Genomic DNA, 23,570 nt, shown 5'->3' with positions numbered 1-23,570 from the left:
ATCTCTCATTTATTTTGCATGAATTTTAGCAATATATTTAGAATCCAAATTTTAGTTTGATCAACGCTAATTGATCTGAGTATTTAATTCAAAATATAGTACAAGTATACAGTCTTTGTAAACTGTACATTTATAAATAAAAAGTTATAAGAAAACTTTATTGCAATTCCAACACAGACAAAATTTCAAACATATCAAACATTGGATAACAAAGATAAATCTTATTTTCACTTTGTGTTAATTTAATTTCTAACATTAGCTTAGAATTACAGAAGTTTTCTGGTGCTCAGAAAATCTTATGAACAACCGTAAGCATTATAAACTTCAATTAAAACCTAACATTTAAGACACATAAACACAGATAAGAATCTTACAATCAAGTAAGTAAACATACATATTGATTTTACAGAGTACACCCTGCTCACTCAAGTTATGCCTGGGATGCTAATATGATACATCTTTCTTCTACTTTGGTACACTAGCAAAGATATTTCTCTGGTAGTGCTTCCACAAGACGCTTTCCAGGATTTGCAAAAATGTTCCAACTGCTTATGCTCAAGCAATACAACCATTAACTACACTGGCTCAACTCACACAATACATTCAATTAAAACATGGTCGGCTGGTTTGTGGTCAGCTATGGTTCTATAACCTCAGCTTGTCTATTATGAAGTCACTCAAGAACTCGCCCTCTTTTTAATTTTACCCAGCCACCCTAAATACGTTAACTTTGTAGCAATGACCTCCATTTATTGCAGCGATTATTTTCTTTCAGCTAGGTAGAATCCTAGGGCTCTTCCCATTGTTAGAATGGTGCATGTATAGTTATTTTTCTCTCCCTCCCTACTCGCCCCCCCCTCCCCAAACCTCGCAGCCCTTACTGCCCTGTTGCATCAACTTCCTGTCCAAGCTCCTCGGTTTGGGATGATGGTGAGAATTCTTGGTCTCTCACACCCCTTTCCCTCCTCCGGTATGTCAGCTTCCTGTGCAAAAATCCCGTACGCCAGGCTAAAGATGCCTGTGTGTTGCCGCTGCCCTTGGTGCATCCACTTCCTGTGCAAAGCCCCTTGATTTGGGGCGATTGTTCTTTTTTTATAATAATAATAATTATTATTCCTGCCTTTGGTGCATCAACTTCCTGTACGGATTCTTTTGCAAATGGGTGAAGAGCACGTTTGCGAGGACACTACCAGCTTGTTCGCTGCTGCTGCTGCTGTTGTTCTTTTCCTATTGCCCTGGTGCATTCGCTTCCTGTGCAGAATCCTTTACATTGGGGCGGGGTGGGGGGGCGAGCGAGCGAGGATGCTCGGCTGCATTTCTCCACATTCCTTAGTGTATCCGCTTCCTGCGCAGAGCCACTTGCAATAGGGGGGGAAAAAAAGATGCTCGCACTTCTGGCTTCCTCTGGCTGCCGCTGCTCCCACCGCCTGCCCCAGTGCATGAGCCCTGCTTCGTTTCCTCCCTCCCTCCTCTGCCTGCCCCGGTGCGTGATCTTTTCCTGCCACCGCTGCTACCGCTGCTCTGCGAGAGTTTGCTGCCCTACTTCACTCTACTTTAGTTTCACTCACTTTACATCCGGGTTTTTTCCCTAGGCAATGGGTGCCGCACCACAGCCCGTTCCTTAGGCAAAGGGAAATAAATTCGCTGCACCGACACGTCAAGTAGTCCCTCTGGAGAAGCCTTGAGGCGCCCCCTCCTCTCCCCGAGCAGGCCGGCCACCCCCTCCTCCTTCATTCATAGGGAGATAAAGGTGGGGAGCCCCGGTTGAAGGGGAGGCCGCCTCCTCCTCCTCCTCCGCTTTTGTCCCCAAAAACCTCGGCTCCTTCTTCGCTTCGGAGAGCGGCCGAAGTAAGCCGCGTTTGTGTGCGAGAGAGTTGTGTCGGGGGCGCGCGGGCAAGCGAGGGAGTCAGGAGCGCGCGCCGCTGGCAGGCCAGGCAAAAGCAAAGCAAAGCACAGCAAAGCAAAGCAAAGCAGGGGAGGAAAAAAAAAAAAAAGAAAAAGAAAACGGAGGGCCGGTGGCGGAGGGATTCAGGCGTGCGGGTGCTGCGGCCGGGCCGGGTGAATGGGATTGAAGAAGAGTTCAGCTTCTCGGCTTGTTTTTGTGTCACAGTTTCTCTTCTTCTGCGCCTCTTCTGCTTCGTTCCTTTCTTCCTGCCTGTCCCCTCCTCCCCTCTGCAGGAGGAGCCCCCCTGGGAAAGGGGAAGGAAAAGGACCCCTCAGAGGAGAGAGAGAGAAGAGAAAAGCAGGAGGAGGAGGAGGAGGAGGAGGGAGCAACCAACCAACCATCTTCCACTCCCAGCTTAGATTAAAGAAAGTGAGAGGAGGAGGAGAGAGAGAGAGGAGCCAAGAAGAGGGGGACAGGGAGGCCCAGAGGAGCAGCTGCACCGCCTTCTCCCTATGAAGAGGACTCCTTTCCCCCTCAAAGAGAGGTCCTGCCAGGGGGACCCCAGCCAGACCACCTCGGCGGCAACATCACCACCACCAGCAGGGTGTAGTATCCCACCTTTTGGATATTCTCTCTTCCCCCTCCCCTCTTTCCCCTTTCTTTCTCTCCCCCTCTCTTCCACCCCCCCCACCCCCCGGTCCTCTGTTGCCTGCCTCGGGAGTTTCGGGGGGTGGTGGTGGGGGGGGGAGAAAGAGAGAAAAAGGGTGGATGGTGTGTGGGTGCGCGCTGGGAGGAGGGAGTCCACCATGGAAGACTCCGGAGCCAACTTGGAGATGAGGAACCACAACTTCAGGGTAATTCACCCGCCCCCCCCTCTCTCTCTCCCTCACCCGGAGGTATAATGCCTAGGGATGCGGGAAGGGGGCATGTCCTTTCTCTGTCACCTGTGAGGATTGAAGTAAGTTTCTGTGAGAGGAGGAGGAGGAGATGGTGGTGGTGGTGGTGGAGCGGGAGGGGTTAGGTGACACATTGGAGAGAGAGAGTGTGTGTGTCTGTGTTGGGGGGGAGAGAAATGACACATTTTGCAAAGAGAGGGGAAGGGAAAAGGACGATTTCCCCCCACTCCTTCTCCCCAGGATGATCTTTTTTTCTAGGCCGTTTTTCCGTGGGGTTCATTTTCTTCTTCCCTGATGCTGCCGCCGAGGAAGTTTTATTACCTTGAAGATGCTCCTGCTTTGATGATCGAGGCTTCGTAGTAAAGCTGCTGCGGCGGCGGTTTTTGCTCTCCTCCCTTATTCTTTTCCCCCCCCTCTCTCCCCCCCCTTTTGCCTTTTAATTTGTCTTGGTAGCCCGAGTAGTGCTGGGAAAATTCCGTTTCTTCAGCAACTTGTTATTCTGAAGTCTCTCTTGCCCCCCTCACCCTGGGGCAGCCCATTTTGCATGGATACAAAGCTCAGTGCAAGGACACCTTTGGGATTTCACACTCCTGCTCTGGCACATGTTTGCAGTGACTGGAGATGTGTACCTTCTTCTCTCTTCTCTCTCTCTCTCTTTTCCTCCCATTTCTCTTGTGTTAGGTACAAAGAGTAGGGGGTGTATGTGGGACTGCCATTTGGTCTGGTTGTTTTGTGCATGTGTATCTTGTTACTTTTCTATGTGTTTGTTTCTTTGTTATTCTGAGCTTACTACAGATGGGATTCTGTCCCTCCCCCACTTTACATGTCTGCAGCTCAGTTGTTAGTTTCAGGATTAAACAATTGATACTTTTTGTTGTGGATATAAAAATGAATTAGATCAACACCATTAAACCAAGTGACAGAAAATGAGGTTTTATGATCAGTATGCATTTATCTGTAATGCTTTTGGGATACTGTTATGAAGAGGTTTGCTAGTGACAAGGATGTTCTGAAAGGTGTGAAGATGTCATTCCATTTAAATTGCAGGTTATAAGTCCTTATTTTAAATGACATATTTATGCAGAGAATAAATTGTTAGTAAAATTAGTGAAAACAACTCCCAAATAAATGTGCTGTTGCCGTTTACTGTGTCATGTTTGTAATAAACTTCTCTAAGTAATGATTTGTACACTTTGATGAATTAATACTTAGTGAAATCTATGTTCTTGATTATGATACAGAGATCTTGGCTGTTGAGATTGGGTTTTTCAGATATATTTTCAATAAGGATGTTATCTTAAAAAGTTAAGACTCTTTCATACAAAACATAGTATAAATATGAGGTAGGAAATTCTAAACATAATAATAAAGTTAAGTGTTTTTCCACTGAATAATATTAGATATGAAATTAGTAAACCTAGGCATGCAAATCAGAGTAAATTATTTAGTATTATAGTACAGTATTCAAGAAAAGTGCAGTTCCAGCTGATTGTTGAAATACTATTATTCTGTAACACTAAAGAGTAGCAACAGCTTTAGGGCAAGCATTATTAACAATTTTCAAAATATATATGATTCTGTAATATCACATTCCAGTATTTTGCCATATGTACTGTCCAATCTTAAACAAATGCCTATTGTATTTTTGGAATTTCAACCTTTTTGAAATAAAAAGTTTGACACCAGAAGGTTTTATAGAAAGAGAATAAGAGTTTTAGGAACTCACTTTCATAGAACTGCTTGCATTTTATTTATCATTTCCTTTGGCAGAACTTGTCTGGTTTCACTTTCTAACTATTTCTTTACTTTTTTCTTTTTTGTTTTCTAATGGCCTAAGTATAGTGACCACTACAATCTGAGTATATTAGTGAATATTAAATGTTCTGTTCTTATGGAAAGTAAGATGAAATGATATTGAAAGTCTTGGTAACATGCTGGTATTTCAGGGGAAACTAAAGTTAGCTGTCATAAACACTAGTGATCTTGCTAAACATGTGAGGAACTTTGCAAATCTCTAACTTTGAATATATTTTAAATATATTTTTAAAAATACTTTTCACAAAATATTGTCTTACTACATAAATAGTTACTAAGAATTTTAAGTAAAAGCACTATTTATTTTTACACATTCTAAGAATTTCCTCACAATTCTAATTCTTTCTATGGATTTGAGTAATCTAAGTTGGCAGAAACTTTGGAAAGTATTATCTCTAAAGTAATAAAATACATTGTAGCAGTATATATAATTGTTCTTAAATGACAAATTCAGGTTCAACTTTTCTTCTACAATAGTGGCTATAGTAGTCTGGAGAAATGAAAATAGTACGTTGTTATGCTTCTTTTTAAAAATGGACCAATTGCTGGGAAAGGGGTTGGCAAGTTTTGTTCTTTTGATTGGTATAATAATTGCCAAAAACTTAGACTGTTGGTCTAAGTGTGGGTATTTATGGGAAAATAAGGGGCGAAGGCTATCTTGACATTTCTCTAATATGCAACATTGAAGATGTACTTATTAAACAGAAGTGCATCTTGAATTGGGGTATGTTATGTTTTACTACTTACATATGATGGCCTTCAAAACTGATCAAAGTACAAAGTACAAAGGCTGTACTTCTATATAAGCCTTGGTTGGTCTTCTGAGTAGACATGTTTTAAATGCAAGGAAACTGAGGCAGACTTTCTTCTGCCTTTTTTGTTTATATTCTTTCAAATTAAATATAATGGATTATTACATTTTATTACAGAGTGTAAAGCACACTATTTTTGCACTGCAAACACAAATATATGTGATACTTGGTATCAATATTGGGACATGTTTTCAAGGACAGCTTCCCCTAGACCAGTTAGACCTGACTCCCACTGGCCATTCCCACTGAGGTATTAAGACTGTTGAACTCCAACCTATTTGGAGCACCAGTTAAATGAAACTGATCTAGACTATATTCAAAACAATAGTTAAGCGTGGAATCATCTTATTTTCTCTTTCAGTATTATAACAAGTTATTTTGATATTGAAACACTTAACATTTTGGTACTGCATAAGTGTTCACTATTGGACTTCAATATTTATTTCTTGTAAAAACAAAAGTTTTTAAATTCCAATAATTATTTTGATGTAACCCATCTCTTAAATTTATTTTAATTTTAGCGGGCTAAGATCTAATTGCATGCTTAAAATTTAATTGAAATAATGCAACTTGAATATAAGCTCAGGTGAAGTTAACTTAATTCTATATGGAAAAAGTTTAATTGCATTTTTGGATCATATATTTCTTATACTGTAGCATTAATAACAGAATATAATACTAAAGCAAAGTTTTACTGTTACATTCACATACATATGGAGGAAATTTTTTCTAAGCACTAATTGTAAGGCACCTATAGAGAATTTAAATTGGGGTGAATTTGTTTAGTATTTTTGGAATAGATTCAGCACTAAAATTTATTGGGAACTTAAGTATTCAGGGTATTACTTTGCATCGCTTATTCCATTCCATATTAGTCCTAATTAAAAAATTATTAAACTATGTACTTAACTGGAAGTCTGCTGAAATCAATGGGAATAATTTCTGAGTAGACATGTATAGAATTGCAATAGTGAAGTTGAAATTCATATGGTTAAAGACACATGTTTTCCTTCTTTTCACTTTTTATGAATAATACAAGTGGACAAACTCACAATGAATGTGATTTATAATCTTTGAGATATCTGAGCTAACTTAAAAGAGAAGCAGTAGTTAATTCTTGGTTTCATCAGAATATTTTAACATTTGGACATTTAAATTCATGGTGCTGTTATAAAAATACAGCTGACTGTAATTTTATAATGGCCCTACATTGCTGTTTTACATGGTTCCTTGTAAATTTTGGATATGAACCCATTTCTTTCTTGCCTCGTAGAAGCTTTTGAATAGTTTGTCTTTTTAAAGAACACATGGTGCAAAGAGAGATCACTGCTTCTTCATTAGTTCAAGTTTCACATTTTACATATAGTTAATGAAGTTCAGAACTTGAATTAATATGATCTGACATAAATTGATAATTTAAAGGATTGAAGTGTTTTGAGGTAAAGATTTTTATTTATGTACATAATGCTGTTTATGTTCCCCATTTTTGTAGACTGTAGGTAGCCTTCACAGCGTTAGCTCTATGGAAAAGCCATGTTTTGAGAGGAGGTTTTTTTTTTTTATTTTTGAAGGCCAGGAAATTAGGTTCATTCCATAACACAGGATACAGTCACAGGTCTTTTTTGTGAGAACCCATGGGATAGGTTGAGAGAGGTGGTCCTGAAAGTGCATTAATTGCAAGGAGAAATAATTGATTAATTTGTCTCTAGCTGAAAGTATTTTGGGAACGGTATATTTTAAGTTGTGTAGATATTTAGAGAGTGATGTGTTTGCAGATAATTGAGTATGTGGTAGGAATATATTGACTGCAAATATGTCAGAGAATAAAGAAATTCCCAAGTTATTATCTTACTGCTTTGTATATTAGACTAGGCACCATAACTGGCTTCTTTACTATTAAATTTATATAAGTATTGTATATTTTATTTATCTTTGTTATTTTATTTATGTTTATTATTGCTCACAAATACTTTAGCAAAGTATTTGAAGAATTAAACTTACCTTAATTGGTTTATAGATCCATGGATATTTGAAAAGATGCTCACAAACAATTCCTACAGTAGCTATGGTATTTAAAAATCATCTGGTTGTTAACTTGTGTCATTTATGGGGCATCTGTGTTTTTGCAAGTTTTTGAGGACCTAGGTGTTTTTGAGAGTTACACAATCATTTCACTTGGTGTCATATTTTTATTTTCTTTCAATTCTTGTAGTGTTTTTATGGGACATTATATTGTGTTTTTACTATGTGAGTTGGCTAGATTTGTTTTTGACATTGGCAACGTAGAAATGCTTAATGAATAAATATAAAGTTTTAATATTTATCCTTGTCATATGTTCTAACATTTTAATCTTGTATTACTTCTTTAAAACTAAAAACTGGGAAATGGCTTAAATGTAAGATTTCAAACTTTTAAAAGAACTTGAGATCTATATAGAAATAACTGCATTTATAAACCTTATTTATATTTAGAACAGATACAACTTAATTGTTACATTATATTGATCACATTTTGAAAGCTTTTTTTAAAAAATGCAGAGTAATTATTTGACACATAATACCGTGATTTTGTATAGACTGTTGTTTATAGGATATTCAACTTTGAAAATGTGAACAGTAGCCTCCTTTTTAATACTTTACTCATTACCTTCTACAACCAATTCTGGCAGTGATTATCTAAAACCAGAATTCATCTCATGATGGAAATGAAAGCTGGGAATTTTAGGATTATAATATGTAGTATATTCAAGTTACTCAGAGTGGACAGTAAAAATGTGCATTTATACAAATGCTTCACTGGTTGGAAACTTATTCCATATAATCTCTGTTTTAGTTACTCAGGACAAAACCAATATTTTATCAGTCTAAACAGATAATAGATGCAGTATTTGTTGTCAACAACATAGATATGCAGTCCAGAAGAATGCACCAGCCCCTTGCCAGTGTGTTCCCCAAATCTTCTCTACAAGATAGAAGACATTAGCAATTGTAGAATGGGGTTGGGAAATGTATATGGAGCAAAGGGAAAACTAGTCATATATATAATATGGAATTCTGCTTAGATCTTCTTGATTGGGATCCATAGTGACTTTTGTATTGCTTATCAACACAGCTTACATCTAATTTGCTGCAATATGTTAACCATTGCTACCTTCCCATTTAACTTCTAATGTTACACTTCTTCTGTCTATTGATGGTAGAACAAGCAATGTATTAGCAACTGAGAAAAGTTTAATTTCTACCCTTTCTGTGAAATAAAATAGTTCTCACCATGAAAATAGAAATGGGTTTTAAAACCTCTCTTGTTGCACTGAATAGGAAAACAATGAGAAAAGATGAAATGTGTAAGTGGTAAAATGAAAAAATATGAGGCCTAACACTCTATTCACTCTTCTTGACTCTGTCAGTAGGGCTATATTTTTTTTTAAAAAAATCACCAACCCTCACATAAACTGAAAATATGGTGTGTGTTTTGTTTTTTGACTGCATATGGAACACAAACTGTCAGTACTTGAAGAGCACTAGCAGAAAGGCATTGATTCATTCTTTTCCCCTCCTGCTGTGTATCCTAGTATTGTTAACCATGGCTATTTGAAGACAATATATTTGGATGCAGAATCATAGTTGATCTCCTCAGTCAATTAGCCATCCAAGCTTAAGGATCTTTTAAACCCAAACTTCTGAGTAATCACAATATTTTTTCTGATAAACTGACTTATAGTAGCCATGGCAACAGCTGTCTTGGCTTTTTATGGACAGTTCTGTTGCTGCATCTGCAGGCTTCATCAATACTTCTGCTGCCTACAGAGGAAAGTGCAATAGAATGTCTCTCTTATACTTTTAACAGCTTTGCATATTACACTGTTGCGATGTACTATTATGTACTTCCCATGTTCCAAAACTTTATAGATGCTCTTCTTTTTGCCAAATAATTGTTTAGATGCTGAAGTTTTAAGTACTGCCACTGTAGTGAAATGCTGTGACAACCGTGTCATCCTTTTGAACATAAATTGTCATAAATTGTTTCTAGGTTCTTCACTACCCCTAAGGAGGTTATTTTAAATAGATGGATACATTTAAGATGTTGTCATCTTAAAAAAAATATTTAAAGAATTTCCCTTTCTTAAATTTCATAGTAAATGCTTCAAGATGACTTCTTGTTGGAAAAAATACAGGTTTGTATTTAACATTTGATGAAGGGGAAAGAGAAATGTAAACAAATGGTTTTTAGCATTGGAGCAATATGTGTCTTTAAGAGACATGTTTTAAGTGATGTAATTGATATGTTTACCAAAACACTTTAAATTGAAGAAATTTCTGTCCTAATAAATGGAAATGAGACTTCATATGTTACATGATTTTCATTTAATGAACAAATTTAAAAGTATATACTACTGATTTTGTATAATATACTGTACAGTACCTTAGAAATTCATCAGTGGCAATATATCATTATATAATTTAATATAAGGATACTACAATATACATAATATATCAGTTGGAATATTTGATGAAACAGTCAAAGTGTAGTTGCTGTGCTAAAATGTTTATTTTCATAGATATATAAGATTATTTAGAAATTACTTCTATGGGAATATTTTATATTTTAGGACATGAAAACTTTGATTTAGAGCAGGCATATGGAATTGAGTGTATAAACTTCTGAATTTACTAGGAATTATGATGCTGATTTTAAAATTTAGTTTCATTCCATACAGCTCCCCAATTGACTCTAAATGGTATTCTCAGAATTTTATTCATCAAATAGGTGCAGGATTAAATGGTTTGTCTATTTTTGCTATCCTCATCTCAAATTTGGATCAGATTAAGGTGGGCGTAAGGAGAGGAAAATAAAAGGACATCTGACTGCATCCACGTGTCATGTGGACTGTATATTCTGGCATGTAGTCATTATGTTGTGAATTATTTTAAAATAATTGCATTTTAAAAGTAAAAAATTCCAGAATGTAGTTGTTTATGACCACTTTTCATTTAGTAAATGTGATAAAAGTGGCAGTGATAAAAATATAAAGCTAAACTGTTATTTATAATTACCTAGCCCTGTTTGGAAAAGATAATGTCTCTTTGAGCTAATTCATATTTTGATATATTTTATTGATTTGGTGATGTATCATCTATATAAATATGGTTGAAGGCAAGCCCTTGCACCTCTAAATGTAAATGTACATGTGAATTTGGAAACATTTAAATTTTAGAATCAGCCTTTTAAATGCTTTGATAACAGGTAGTTATAAAGTTTGCTAAAAATGCGTGCAGAGAAAGCTGCAAACTGAAGGGTAGGAATTTGGGTGTCGTTTTCATGGACCCCTGGTTTTGCCATAAAACAAGCCACATTGTTCTATCGGGCATGTCACTATCTTCACTCCCTATGTGGAAACTAAACATTTTCAAGTTGTAAAATGCTTTAAGAAATAATATTCTACTCAAAATAAACCCCTGAGGACCTCTCTCCCTTGAAGATGCAAAGCTCTCAATCAAGATTGGAGGGCTACTGTGGTGGTAGGGTAACTTCAATTGTTATGGGTACTTCTGAATACTTAATTATAGTTAACGTAATTAACTGGCCTTAGTTCTCCCTTTTCATACAAGCAGTTGTGTTATCGTGTACAGAAAGTAGGTATGAATATATGCCTAAACAGTTACGGTATTTTTGTTCAGTTTTATCCACTAATTGAATTGTTGAATTCTCATTGTGTAGTTTGAAGAATCTCCCCACACAGATTTTGAATTAAAACTGTATGGTATTGATTTACATGCTTGATTCTGGATGTATACACAACACTTGTCATTTGGATATTCTTATATTATTGATTCTTCATTTAACTTGATTTCAGTGATGGCAGGTAATTCCACACTTAAACATACAAACAGAGATAAAACATGTTTGGGATATAAAAGAGATTCACATAGAAAGATCTGTGACCATATTTAGCTTCTATAGATAAGGAGGTGACACAGATTCTTGACCTATCTCTAACAGTATAATGGGTTAATACTCTCATCTATCACAAATGAGATGAGATTTAAACACAAATGACTGCATGTTTAAACTTGCTTTATTGATACAGAAAGTGTTTCTATTACTTCTATAAAAGTAAAATAGCATTATATGGAAACTTTAATCTACTTTGCTGTTTTAGTACCAGAAAAACTGATTGTGGTTTAACTACTTTAATTTTTCAATTATGAAATAATGGACAAAATAAAATATATTTTCATAATTATCTGACTAGAAAAACATGCTGATATTTAGGACCTTGGCAGAAAAATGCTTCCAGCTTTTTGTAACTCTTATGGTTAATGTTTTTTAATATTTGAAAATAGCCACTTTAACTTTTCTCCTTTATATATGCGGCCACACTTTTGCTTTCTGGGCTTTCCCCCTCTAATACATATGGCTCTCCACTTGAACTCTTAAAAAGTCTATATTTGAGAATGCTGTGAAGTAAAAGAGAATGCAGACTTTTAGTGGGTCTTAAAAGTTAAAAGCCACATATTTATAGTAACACAGATAATAACACCTATACATCCATAGAATAAATGTAATTTTGTGCTTACACATACTCTTTGTTTAGCGATTGTCTTGTTTAACAACTGTTCATAGTTAACAGTGTTGAAAAAATAACTATGACCAGTCCTTGCATTTATGACCTTTGCAGGTCTGTAAAGCAAAGGAAAACAAAATATCATAAGCATAGTTTCAGTTTCACATAGCGACCACTTCGCTTAATCACTTTCACTGTTGCTGGTCCTAATTGTGGGAGCTGGTTGAGGACTACCTGTATTTTCTCTGCCTATCTCTAGCTTTATTTTTATATCATTATTTGTTGAACATGTAATTCTCGATTTACAACCATTTCATTTAGCAACTATTTGATGTTACAGCAGAATTGAAAAAAGTGACTTATGATTGTTTTTCACACTTAATGTCCATTGCAGCATCTCTGTGGTCACATGATCAAAATTAGGATTCTTGGCAACTAGCATGTATTTATGACAGTTGTGGTAATCGTGATCATCTTTTGTGACCTTTTGACGAGCAAAGTCGATGGAGAAGCCAGATTCACTGTTACTAACTTAACAACTGCAATGATTCACTTAACAACTGTGGCAACAAAGGTTGTAAAATGGAGTGGAAAATCACTTAACAATTGTCTTGCTAGCAGTGGAAATTTTGATCATAAATTGTGGACTACCTTTACACTGGGAATTTATTTTAGGAACTATGGCCAAGAAATAGTAATAATAAACAAAATAATAAATTTCTTTCTAGGAATGCTTACATTGCCATTTTTGGCTTAACCATAAATTAATACCTAAACTATGGTTGATTTTCTGAATATATATATAGTAATCATGGATTGGAGCAGAGATGAAAGATATTTGAATTTCAGTTCCCAGTAGCTTCACCCAGCATGGCTATTGGTGATTGGATGCTGAGTATGATGGTTCGGAGCTGAAAATGTTTTGAACTGAATCAGCTGCAAAACATCCAGTTCAAATGCAAAATGGGCTGTTTCAAGTATTTTGGAACTCTTTGGGTGCAGACTGCATCTTACATTCAGAATAGTAGTTTTAATCTGGAAAAAAAATCTCCATTCAAGACAGGTTACTTTGTCCCCCACCCTCCACAGTTGTATCTCATTTGAAATAGGTTACTTTGAATTTGTTGTATTCAAAAGTTTTGCACCTTGCTAATTCAGAGTCCCCTTCCTACTGTGAGTATTGTGTAGTTTCTTTCCTTACTGATTTTTAGTTCATATTGCAGAATGATTATAATAATAATTGGACAATGCATTGAACTAAACTTGAGATGTAGTTTTATTTTTAGAATCTTTGAGGAAAGCAGTTTATAAAGGCCACTTTATAAATTTATAGCAAAAATTATAGTTTAACATTTTTCAAATATCAAAGATAATAACTATGTTAATGTTATGTGCAAAATATTTGCAAATTAGTTTATGTATTTGTTAATGGATATAGAATTTTGCTTAGCTTATAGAGGGGTCACACTGAGAAATAATTGTTTTTCAGCTGAGTATGGTGAACGCTGTGATTGCTGGATCACATTTGGTGTAATAAATTCCTTGTTCTGTATGTATTTATATTAAGTCAATATAAAGCTTCATGTTTTAGAATGACTTTTTTTAAAGGTTTCTTTTTTTAATGTATATTGGCTGTTTTGAAGATTCTTTAAGTAAAAACAGATGTGTAAAATGAAATAAATATGACAAAAAGAAGAAAAAGCTTAATAGGAATCTATATAATAATCAGGGTGGATTTGATTTAAATCGAGTTGATTTAAATCACAATTTATATCATGATTTAAATTACTAGTAAAAAGGCTTGATTTAAATCAACTCGATTTAAATCATAATTTTTAAAGAGCAACTGTCATCTCTGTCCCACAGAGATTCCTCCTCTGACCCGCTGTTGACTCACTGACAGTCCCAATACTGCAGAATATACAACCTTAGCTACATAACTAAGCTCCATTTCAGGCTGAATAAACTAAATTATTAATGTATCTTAAATAGAAAACTATATTTAGATAGATTTTTATTCCAAAAGCATTTTATTAAAATAAATTCGATTTAAAAAAATCTGGTTAAATTTAAAAAATCTGATTTTTTTGATTTTTTTTTTAAATCATTGATTTTTATGCACCCTGATCATAATAAAAATTAATCCAATTATTAAGCTAATGGTTAAACTGTGTTGCAACTTATTGCATCATCTTGCTTTTAAGATAAGAGATCTTTCAAAATTAGATAATAAATTTATATCCTGGATCCATTCCTTAAAATCAGGACATATCTTTCTGATTATGTGAAATTACCTTCTTTACTCTAGGTTCAATAAATCCAAGCCCTTCATAAGATGATAAATTCCATACTTTAGAAATACAATTCAATCTCTCATTAAGATCCTTATCTATAATATTTCTTCCCAATAATATATTAATATATGTAGTAACTTTAAGCCAAAATGAATCTATCACAGAATAAGACCAAATCATATGGGTTAAAGAGCCTTTACGTTTCTTACATTGCCAAGATAAATAATCTAGTTTCCATTCCTTCTTCAATAGTCATTGAAGGCTCTGACACAAAGTTTTATGAGGAATTTATTTTTTTAAATTGTAAGAAATTTATCTTTAACCCTAAACCAGTGGTTCTCAATCTGTGGTCTGTGGGCCCCGGGGGGGGGGGGGGGGCGGGGGGTGATGTTGTTACAGGGGGTCTGCGAAGGCTTGAAAAAATGTTATGATTTAAATCTTGAGTTATGTCTTGGTAGTTTGTGGCCACAAAAGGTATTTAAAGGGGGTCTGTGGTGAAGAAAAGGTTGAGAACCACTACCCTTGACCATTGGTTTTCCAAAATTGAACATTCCATTCTTCAAAGAAAAAAAATGTCAACAAAGAAAAAAAAAGTATATCAAATATATCTAGCTAAATGCTGAAAGATACATTTTAAAAAATCTAATAATTCCCCTCCCCTTATATAATGGATCTGGCCCACTTCTGCGGCTGCTTGCGGCCACTCGCACACATCGGCCCATCCTCTGTTTCGCCTTCAGATGCTTGCCAGAAGGTATTTGCAGCCGATAACAGAGCTTTGAATCAATCCAAAGCTCTGTTATCGGCTGCAGAACAGATGCCGGCAGGTATCTGAAGCCAAAACGGAGGCCGGGGCGATGCATGTGAGTGGCGGCAAGCAGCTGCAGAAAAAGGTGCAGGTGTCGGGGTGTGCAAGTAGGGCAGCTCCACCCCCCATCCGCACCCTAGCTTATTTTTTACCTGTGCGCCTCACCCCAGCCCCTGCATCCTGGGGTAGGCGGGGTCTTAATTAGGGCTAATTTTGTAGGTGGGGCTTAATTTGACCGCATGCGCTCAAAAATGTTATAGGGCTTCTTTTCAAAGTGGGTGGTCCTTTTGGAGAAACACAGTATCTATAGGTATATAAGTTTAGTATGGATTTATTTTAGTGCTAATCCTTACTGATTACCTATTTCCAACTGTTATTGAGAAATAACATTGACAAACATCAGCTCCCAGTATGGCTGGTTGAGTAAATTTGAATATTTTTCCAGCATGTAGAGCTTTGGCCTGAAATTGCTGAGGGCTGCGAAGGCGGCATCGGACTGCCAGCTGGCAGGTCTGATTGGGCAGTGCTCACGAGCCTTTGCTCCACGGCGCTGACTCAGGGGCTCGTATCTACAGTCCTTCTACCTTGGCTGACATTGGACTGCGGGATTGCAGCAGAGGTGAGGGTAGCACGCACGAGCCTAACTCTGCAGTGCAAGCCTTGGAGCGTGAGGCACATACCGTGCCATTTCCATGCTTGCTGTGTAGCCAGGGGCTCGCAAACCAGCGGAGAGAGGCAGGCAGCCCCTGCTTATCTGCCTCGTTCCCATCGGTGCCAGAGCAATTGGTACAGGGCCGCGCTCACGAGCTTGGCTCCGAACCGCTGGCCCTAGGGAACTTCAGTCTCGGAATACAGCCTTGGATCTTTGATTGCAGAGAGGTGGGCGGTGAGTAAAAGCAATCGGAACCTCCGCCTAATGCTTGGAAGGGCTTTTCTGCAACAAGGCCTTCTAGGCCAATCTGCCTAACTAAATTCAAAATGGCAGCCGTCAGATCGGGGCACAACACCCATGTGGCAGGTAGCCCAGTGCGCATGTGCCCAGAGGGGGATCAACTGGCAGGACCTTTGGGAGCAAGGCCTTCGAAAAGAAAGGCACATCAGCCTTCCAGCAAGCCTCATAGGAAGCCTTCCAAGCCTTCCAAGATTGAGGAACAAAGGCACAAGGCCATAAAGAGAGCTATTAAAAAAGCTCAGAGAGAAGCAGAGAAGAAAGCCAGAAGCCTCCAGGATATGGAGCCAGGCATCTTCCCTTCTGGTCACTTCAGTCCTCCCAGAGCCGGATGATCCCCTTGAGGGGACTTCTACTGCTGTATGGTCACCTGATGAACCAGTGGAGTTGGTCCCTGATCTTCCTAGCAACAGTGAATTGCTGTTTGGTGCTGCGCCAGATCCAGAAGCTGGGTACAGCCTGTGACACACCGGGCTTCCTTTGCTGAGGCTACCTTTACACCCACGGCCGTAGGCCTTCATTTGGAAGAGCATTTGGAGCCACAAATCCCTGCCAGCATGGGGGCCCTGATTTCTGAAGCAATAACACAGGGCATTGCAGTGGGGCTGCAGCAGAGAGCAAAATCAGTGGTCTCTGAATTTCCTAGACCTCAGGATTTCCAACACAATCTGGAATATTCCCAGGCTTCCTCCAGTCAGGCTTCCCTGTCGGGTGAGGAAATGATTCGGGAATTTGACTTGTCTGACGATGAAGGTCTTATGCCAGACCAGCCTGCCTTTGTGGGGTTGTTTCAACCTCAGATATTTAAATCCTTACTTCACAAGGCTAAGACTTCCACCAAGCTGGGCATTACTCAGATTCCCTCAGAGTCTGCACAGGGGTCAGCTAATCCTGCAAATCCACTTTTTGCTGAGCCCTCCATAGAATCAGAGGAGGTTCTCAACCCCAGATTATTTCTGGACATTGTGCAGAGACAGTGGACCTCTCCAGGGTCTGGGCCCAACCCCAGTGGTTTGGACAAACGTCTATACAACATGGGGACTGAGTTTACTAGGGCACTTCAAGTCCCTACCATTGATGCCCCAGTGGTGGCTCTGACCTCCCAGTCGGTCTTAAAAGGCCCTCCTCAGGAAATCCTCCATCCGGAGGACAAGAGAGCAGAACAGTTGTTGGTCAAGGCCCACCTGGCAGCTGCCTGGGCTGTTAAAGCCTCATCGGCAGCATCATTTTTTAACAGAGCTTCTCTGTTCTGGTTACGGCAGCTACAATAACGACTGCCGGCTGATGATACAAGATCACGTCAGGATCTTTCAGTAGATGCTATGCTGAATGTCTCCAGATTTGTGGCAAAATCCATAGGCGCCTTGATAGCAACTCTGCGCCTATTCTGGCTATGCCAGTGGCAAGCCGATGCCAGGAGTAAATGGAGGCTGGCTTCCGCTCCGTACATCGGGGACAAATTATTTGGAAAGTCCCTGGATCCACTTCTGGTAGAGTCCAGGGATAAACGAAAGTTCTTGCTTAGCATGACACCAAAGGGTGGAGTTCCACCCAGGGCCAGATTATTGTCCCCAGCCTTTTCAAGGGCCGGACAGCAGTTTTGGAGGGCTGCAATCACAAGGCCCATATGCCTCCAGGCAGGGCCAACAACAAGACAGGGTAGACAGGACAAAGGTACCCACCCAAAAGGTCCTTTCGGGGAGGCAGGAGTGGTCCCTTCAGATGCTACAAATGACTGCCCATCCCATCCTCCCATAGGGGGCCAGCTAGCATTATTTGCTGGCCAATGAGAGGTCACCACCACGGACCTCTGGGTCAGGGAGACGATAAGGCCTGGTCTCTCCCTGGAGTTCATCTCCAGTCCCCCGAGGCTGTTCGTCAGCTGTCCCATGTCCAGGGTTCTGGCAAGAGTGCTCCTCATGGAATCGGCCATAAAACATCTTTTGGATATTCAAGCCATCCATCCGGTTCTGGAGGAGCAACCTGGTCAGGGGTTTTACTCCCGATTGTTCATCATACAGAAGGCCTCTTGGGGATGGAGGGTGATTTTCGATCTCAAGTCTCTGAACTGTCATATCATTTATCGACGGTTCAAGATGCAGTTGCTCCAGACCATCTCGGAGAGTGTCAGAAGGGGAGACTTCCTCATGTCAGTGGACCTGATGGAGGCGTACCTTCATGTTCCCATCCTACTGGAACACAGACAGTTTCTCCACTTTCATTACGTGGGGAAACATTATCAGTATTGGGCTTTACCATTCGGCCGGTCCTCCGCCCCCAGGGTAGTTACCAAACTGATGGCCGCTCTAGTGGGCCATCTTTGAACCCTGCCAATAAGGATACAGTTTTACCTGGACAACATTCTTATCCAGTCCAGTTTGGAACCCCTGGTGAGGCAGGACCTGGCTATCACTATTCAGGTCTTACAGGACCATGGTTTTTCCATCAACCGGGTCAAGAGCCACCTAGTTCCCTCTACCTGATTGCTCCATCTTGGGGTGATACGGTAGAGTCCAAGGTTTATCTATCACAGGAGCATATCCAGCCTCAGGGAATTGGCAAGAAGAGTCATGAGGGAGCGTTCAGTTCCTCTGCTCCTGCTTTCCCAGCTCCTTGGAAAGATGGTGTCAGCCATCTCCATGACACCTTGGGCTCGACTCCACAGCAGGGACCTGCAGTGGTTCCTTCTTCAGTATCAGAGGACGTTTCACAGTACATACCCAAGAAAGGTATGGGTTCCACCGGAGGTCCTTTTCTCCCTCAAATGGTGGGACTCCCAAGGCCATCACCAAGGGCAGGACCCCCAGTGGTTCCAGCTGACCGCCTGGCGCTTGAGCGACACCTGCTGAGTGGGGACAATTTTTCCTCCAGGGTCATCAAGAAGATCCAGGCATCATGCAGGGCCTCCACCAACCGTATATATGATGCCACATGGCGAGCCTTTTGCACAAAAAAGGATCGGGTCCATACAGAGGCTTCCATAGCTCACGTGTTGGACTTTTTGCAGGACAGTTTAGATAACGGACTAGCTCCCAACACTCTGCGGAGACAGGTAGCAGCCCTGTCCTCCATTTAGACCTGTGGTGCCAAGGATTCCCTATCTCAGCACCCTGTGATCTGGCAGTTCCTCAGAGGTGCCATTAATCTTAGGCCTCTGGTGGTACACCAATTTCCTACGTGGAGCTTGACCAGAGTCTTAAACTCCCTCAGCAGGGCTCCCTTTAAGCTGTTGTGAGAGGTCAGTCTCCGCTTTTTATCATACAAAGTGGTGTTTCTGGTTGCCATCACTTCTGCCTGGCGAATATCGGAACTGGCTGCTCTGTCCATCAGATAAGATCTTTGTGTCTTCCATTCTGACAGATACTTCCATCCAGACTGTGTTACGCCTGGATCCAACATTTATCCCCAAAATTAATACATGGTTCCACAGGGCTCAGGAGCTTGTATTGCCCAATTTTTGTCCTGAGCCGGTACACCAATTGGAACACATGCGGCATACATTGGATGTGCGGAGGGTTCTCTACATCTATGTAAAACAGACTGCCTCCATAAGAAAGATGGAATCCCTTTTCATATCCTTCCAACCTGCCACTTTGGGGAATAAGTTCATGTTATCTACCTTGGGAGGTGGATTAGAGCATGCATCGCTAAGGCATATGAGACCCAGGCCTTGCCGGTTCCGAGTCACAATACGTCCCGTTCAACTGGTTTTGGGGTGAGGTATCATCAATATGCCGATGATACCCAGCTTTACATTTCCACCCCTGACCACCCTAGTGATGCCCTTTCCGTGATGTCCCACTGCCTGGAAGCGGTGCGGGTTTGGATTGGGAGGAACAGATTCAGACTCAACCCTTCCAAGACCGAGTGGCTGTGGATGCCGGCATCTTGGGATCTAGAAATTCCATCTTTAGTGATCGGGGGAGAGACTCTTACTTCCTCCGACAAGGTCCACAAACTTGGGTGTCCTCCTGGATTCTCGGCTGTCCTTGGATGACCATCTGACGGCCGTAACCAGGGGGGCCTTCACACAGATGCGTCTTGTGTGCCAGTTGTGCCCTTTTCTAGACTGGGATGCCCTCACCACGGTCACTCACGCCCTAGTTACCTCTAGGTTGGACTACTGTAACACCCTCTACATGAGGCTGCCCTTGGGATGCATCCGGAGGCTCCAGTTAGTCCAGAATGCAGCCGTGCAGGTAATTACGGGGGTTTCTCGATACTCCCGTGTAACACCTCTCCTGCGTGAGCTGCACTGGCTGCTAGTGGCGTTCCGGATTCGTTTCAACGTGCTGGTACTTACCTATAAAACCCTTCATGGCTTAGGCCCGGGGTACTTGCAGGACCATCTCTTGCCGCTCTCGCATCGTCCCGTGCACTCTCACAGAGTGGGCCTCCTCAGGGTGCCATTGGCCAAACAATGTCGGCTGATGGCTCCCAGGAGGAAGAGCGTTCTCTGTGGGAGCTCCGACCCTCTGGAATGGATTGCCCACCAAGCTCAGGACAGCCACCAACCTTCTTTCCTTCAGTCGCGAGCTGAAGATGTGGCTCTTTCGTCAACTCAACTGATCCGTTTTGGGTGTACATTGTTGTAATTTTAAATTGTTTTAATTGGGCTGTTGATTTTAATTTTATTGTGATTTGTATTGGAAATTGTCATTTTTGTAAGCCGCCCTGAGTCCCTCGGGAGAAAGGCGGCATATAAATCGCAATAATAAATAAATAAATAAACTCAGAGCGCAGCCACTTGGCTGCTTGGGCTACACAGGATTCCCTAGAGGAGGTCTGCCGGGCTGCTATTTGGTCACCCCCATTGCCATTTATTCGCCACTATAAGCTAGACACTTATGCCTCGGCAGAGGTAGTCTTTGGCAGGCTGATGCTCCAGAGAGTACACACGGAGCGGGGAGGCCAGGATTGTACTACACCCTCCCAATAGGACAGCCAGCTTTGGTATATCCCATTCCTGACTGCTGTTTCCAACTGTTATGGAGAAGGGGCGTTGGTCCTACCTGAGACGCTCCTTGTCAGCACGTTGGAAACAGTAGTCAGCTCCACCCGGCTTTGCGTCCGATTCTGGGGCCCTGCGAGGGATGTTTGTGTTTTATTCACAGATTAACACGTCAGTCTGCATTGACGCCTTCATCAAAAGCTGGGAGGGAACAGGAAGAGGTGTGGTATAACCAATTGCAGACTCAGTCCATCTAGGAACAGATGGAGTTAACCCATTCCTGACTGCTGTTTCCAATGTGCCGACAAGGAGCGTCTCAGGTAGGACCAATGCCCCATTGCTGGATATATTGGTCTTCCTCAATTTGCTGTCCTACAGATGTAGCTGGTTGTACTTCCCATTACTCCTAATCTGTTGAATGTAGATTATGATTGTTAAAATTCAAGATATGTGATACAGGGGTGAAATCGGGTGAAATGCTCCCAGTTTGGACCGGCTCGGGCGAGTAGGTAGCGATGGCGGGGGGCAGTTTGAAGAACCGGTAGCAAAAATCCCTGCTCCCGCCCCCCATGCCTAGTTGAGCCGCGCGATCATCAGAGCCTTTTTTTCTTTTTAAATGGCTCTGACGAGCCAAGCTCTGATGATTCCAGCTGAATTGCCTGCTAATCAGGCAACTCAGCTTGGATCGCCAGAGCCATGTAAAAGAAAAAAAGTTTCTTTTTTTCTCCTGACCCCGACCCCCAGCCTCCAGCTTGCTTACCTTAGCTGCTGGTCGTAACGCTGTAATACCTGCAATCCATTGCATCAGCAAGCAACTGAATCTCCCTGCCTGCAATCAAGCTCATCGGTGAGTAGCTCTATCTGCAACTTTAAGACTTGTGGACTTAACTCCCAGCAAAGCTGGCTGAGGAATTCTGAAAGTTGCCAAGGTTGGAGACCCCTTTTCTATTGGGTAAGTTTTTCTGAGATTTAGTGTGTTTCTGTAGTGTTTCATTCTAACTACACAAACACACAAAATCTCACAATGCTGTATGTGGAATTTTGTGTGTGTGAAAGTTGGTTTTTTGGGCTTTTTGTGACTGTGTGAGGTTCCTGCTTGTTGCAGGGGCCATTTTGGGTCTAGCACAGCTGCTTTTACATTGTGGGTGAGCCAGTTGTGTTGGGTTGTGTGTGTGTAAAGTGTGAAAGTTGTTTTTTTGAGCTTTTTGTGGCTGTGAGGTTCCTGCTTGTTGCGGGGCCATTTTGGATCTAGCACAGCTGCTTTTATATTGTGGGTGAGCCAGTTGTGTTGTGTTGTGTTTTGTAGCTTAAAAAAGGGCAAAGAAGTGACATTGACTTGGCCATGCCCACCCAGTCACCTTATCACCAAGCCCCACCCACTAATTAAGCCACGCCCACAGAACCGGTAGCAAAAAAATTTAGATTTCACCCCTGGGTGAAATGCTCTGAAGTCTGCTACTGGTTCGCTGTGCGTACACATACACGGTGTGCACCAAATGCTACCGCACAGTGCTGAAAAAGGAAGATTCAGAAGCCTTTTCTAAGGTAAAAACAGCGAGGGGGGGGAACAGCTGTGCCGCACGATTTGGATTCGCTAGAAAGCAGGATTTCCTGCTTTCTAGCAAATCTAAATCACGCAGCACAGATGATCGTCAGAAATACCGGTTCATCTGAACTGGTAACATTTTTTTTACTACGGTTTGCCTTAATTTGTAGCTTTTATTACTACCAGTTTGCTTGAACCAATAGCTTTTATTACTACCAGTTCGGGTGAACCAGTCCGAACCGGTAGCCTTTCACCCCGATGCAGTGCTGAAATTCAAAATTTTTCCCTATCCGTTCTGTGGTCATGGCTTGGTGGTCATGTGAGTGGCTGGGTGTGGCCAACTCAATGTCACTCCCACCCAGACACATGACTCACCCCCAGTCACACCTACCCAGGTTTTGTGGCTCCTGGTGTTTTCTATGAGAAATGGGTTATATGACTGGGTGGGTGTGGCCAACTTGATTGGTCTCACCCCTAGGAAATTTCTCCTTAGTCCAACTCACAATAAAATAGCACAATAAAATAGCACTGTTCCAATATTTATAATAGAATAGAATAACAGAGTTGGAAAGGACCTTAGAGGTCTTCTAGTCCAACCCTCTGCTTAGGCAGGAAACCCTACACCACTTCAGACAAATGGATATCCAACATCTTCTTAAAAACTTCCAGTGTTAGAGCATTTACAACTTCTGGAGGCAAGTTGTTCCACTGATTAATTGTTCTGTCAGGAAATTTGAGGGGCTCCTACAAAAATGAGAGAGTTGATCTATTTTCCAAACCACCAAAAGGCACAACAAGAAAAAATGGATGGAAATTAACCAAAGAGAGAAGCAATCTAGGACTAAGGAGAAATTTTTTAAGGGTGAGACCAATCAACCAATGGAATAACTTGCCATCACTAGAGGCTTTCAAAAAGAGAGGGAAGTACACCCCAAAAGGACAGTGCCAGGAACCACTAAAATAATGAGAAAACAGCCATTCCCCTTTTAAAAAAAAGTCAACCCCAAAGCAAATGCAGCAACTGAGAGGGAAACTAAGAGCAGGTGCT

At 40.7% G+C, this 23,570-nt stretch overlaps 1 protein-coding gene across 2 annotated transcripts in view; it reads left to right on the top strand.

The window, feature by feature from the left end:
* Positions 1 to 2,165: 2,165 nt before the first annotated feature.
* Positions 2,166 to 23,570, top strand: part of PHF21A (PHD finger protein 21A) — a 179,779-nt gene continuing 158,374 nt past the window's right edge. For both annotated transcript variants that reach the window (XM_070931233.1, XM_070931232.1), the window contains exon 1: positions 2,166 to 2,489. The gene's annotated coding sequence lies outside the window, so the exon portion shown is untranslated. The remainder of the gene's footprint in view (positions 2,490 to 23,570) is intronic.

Source organism: Pituophis catenifer, unplaced genomic scaffold, assembly GCF_029215685.1.
Source record: "Pituophis catenifer annectens isolate HBS135680 unplaced genomic scaffold, rPitCat1.0.hap2 SCAF_1, whole genome shotgun sequence".
Classification (NCBI taxonomy): domain Eukaryota; kingdom Metazoa; phylum Chordata; class Lepidosauria; order Squamata; family Colubridae; genus Pituophis; species Pituophis catenifer.
Note: the sequence above shows the minus strand (reverse complement) of the source record. Positions and strands in the feature narration are given on the sequence as shown.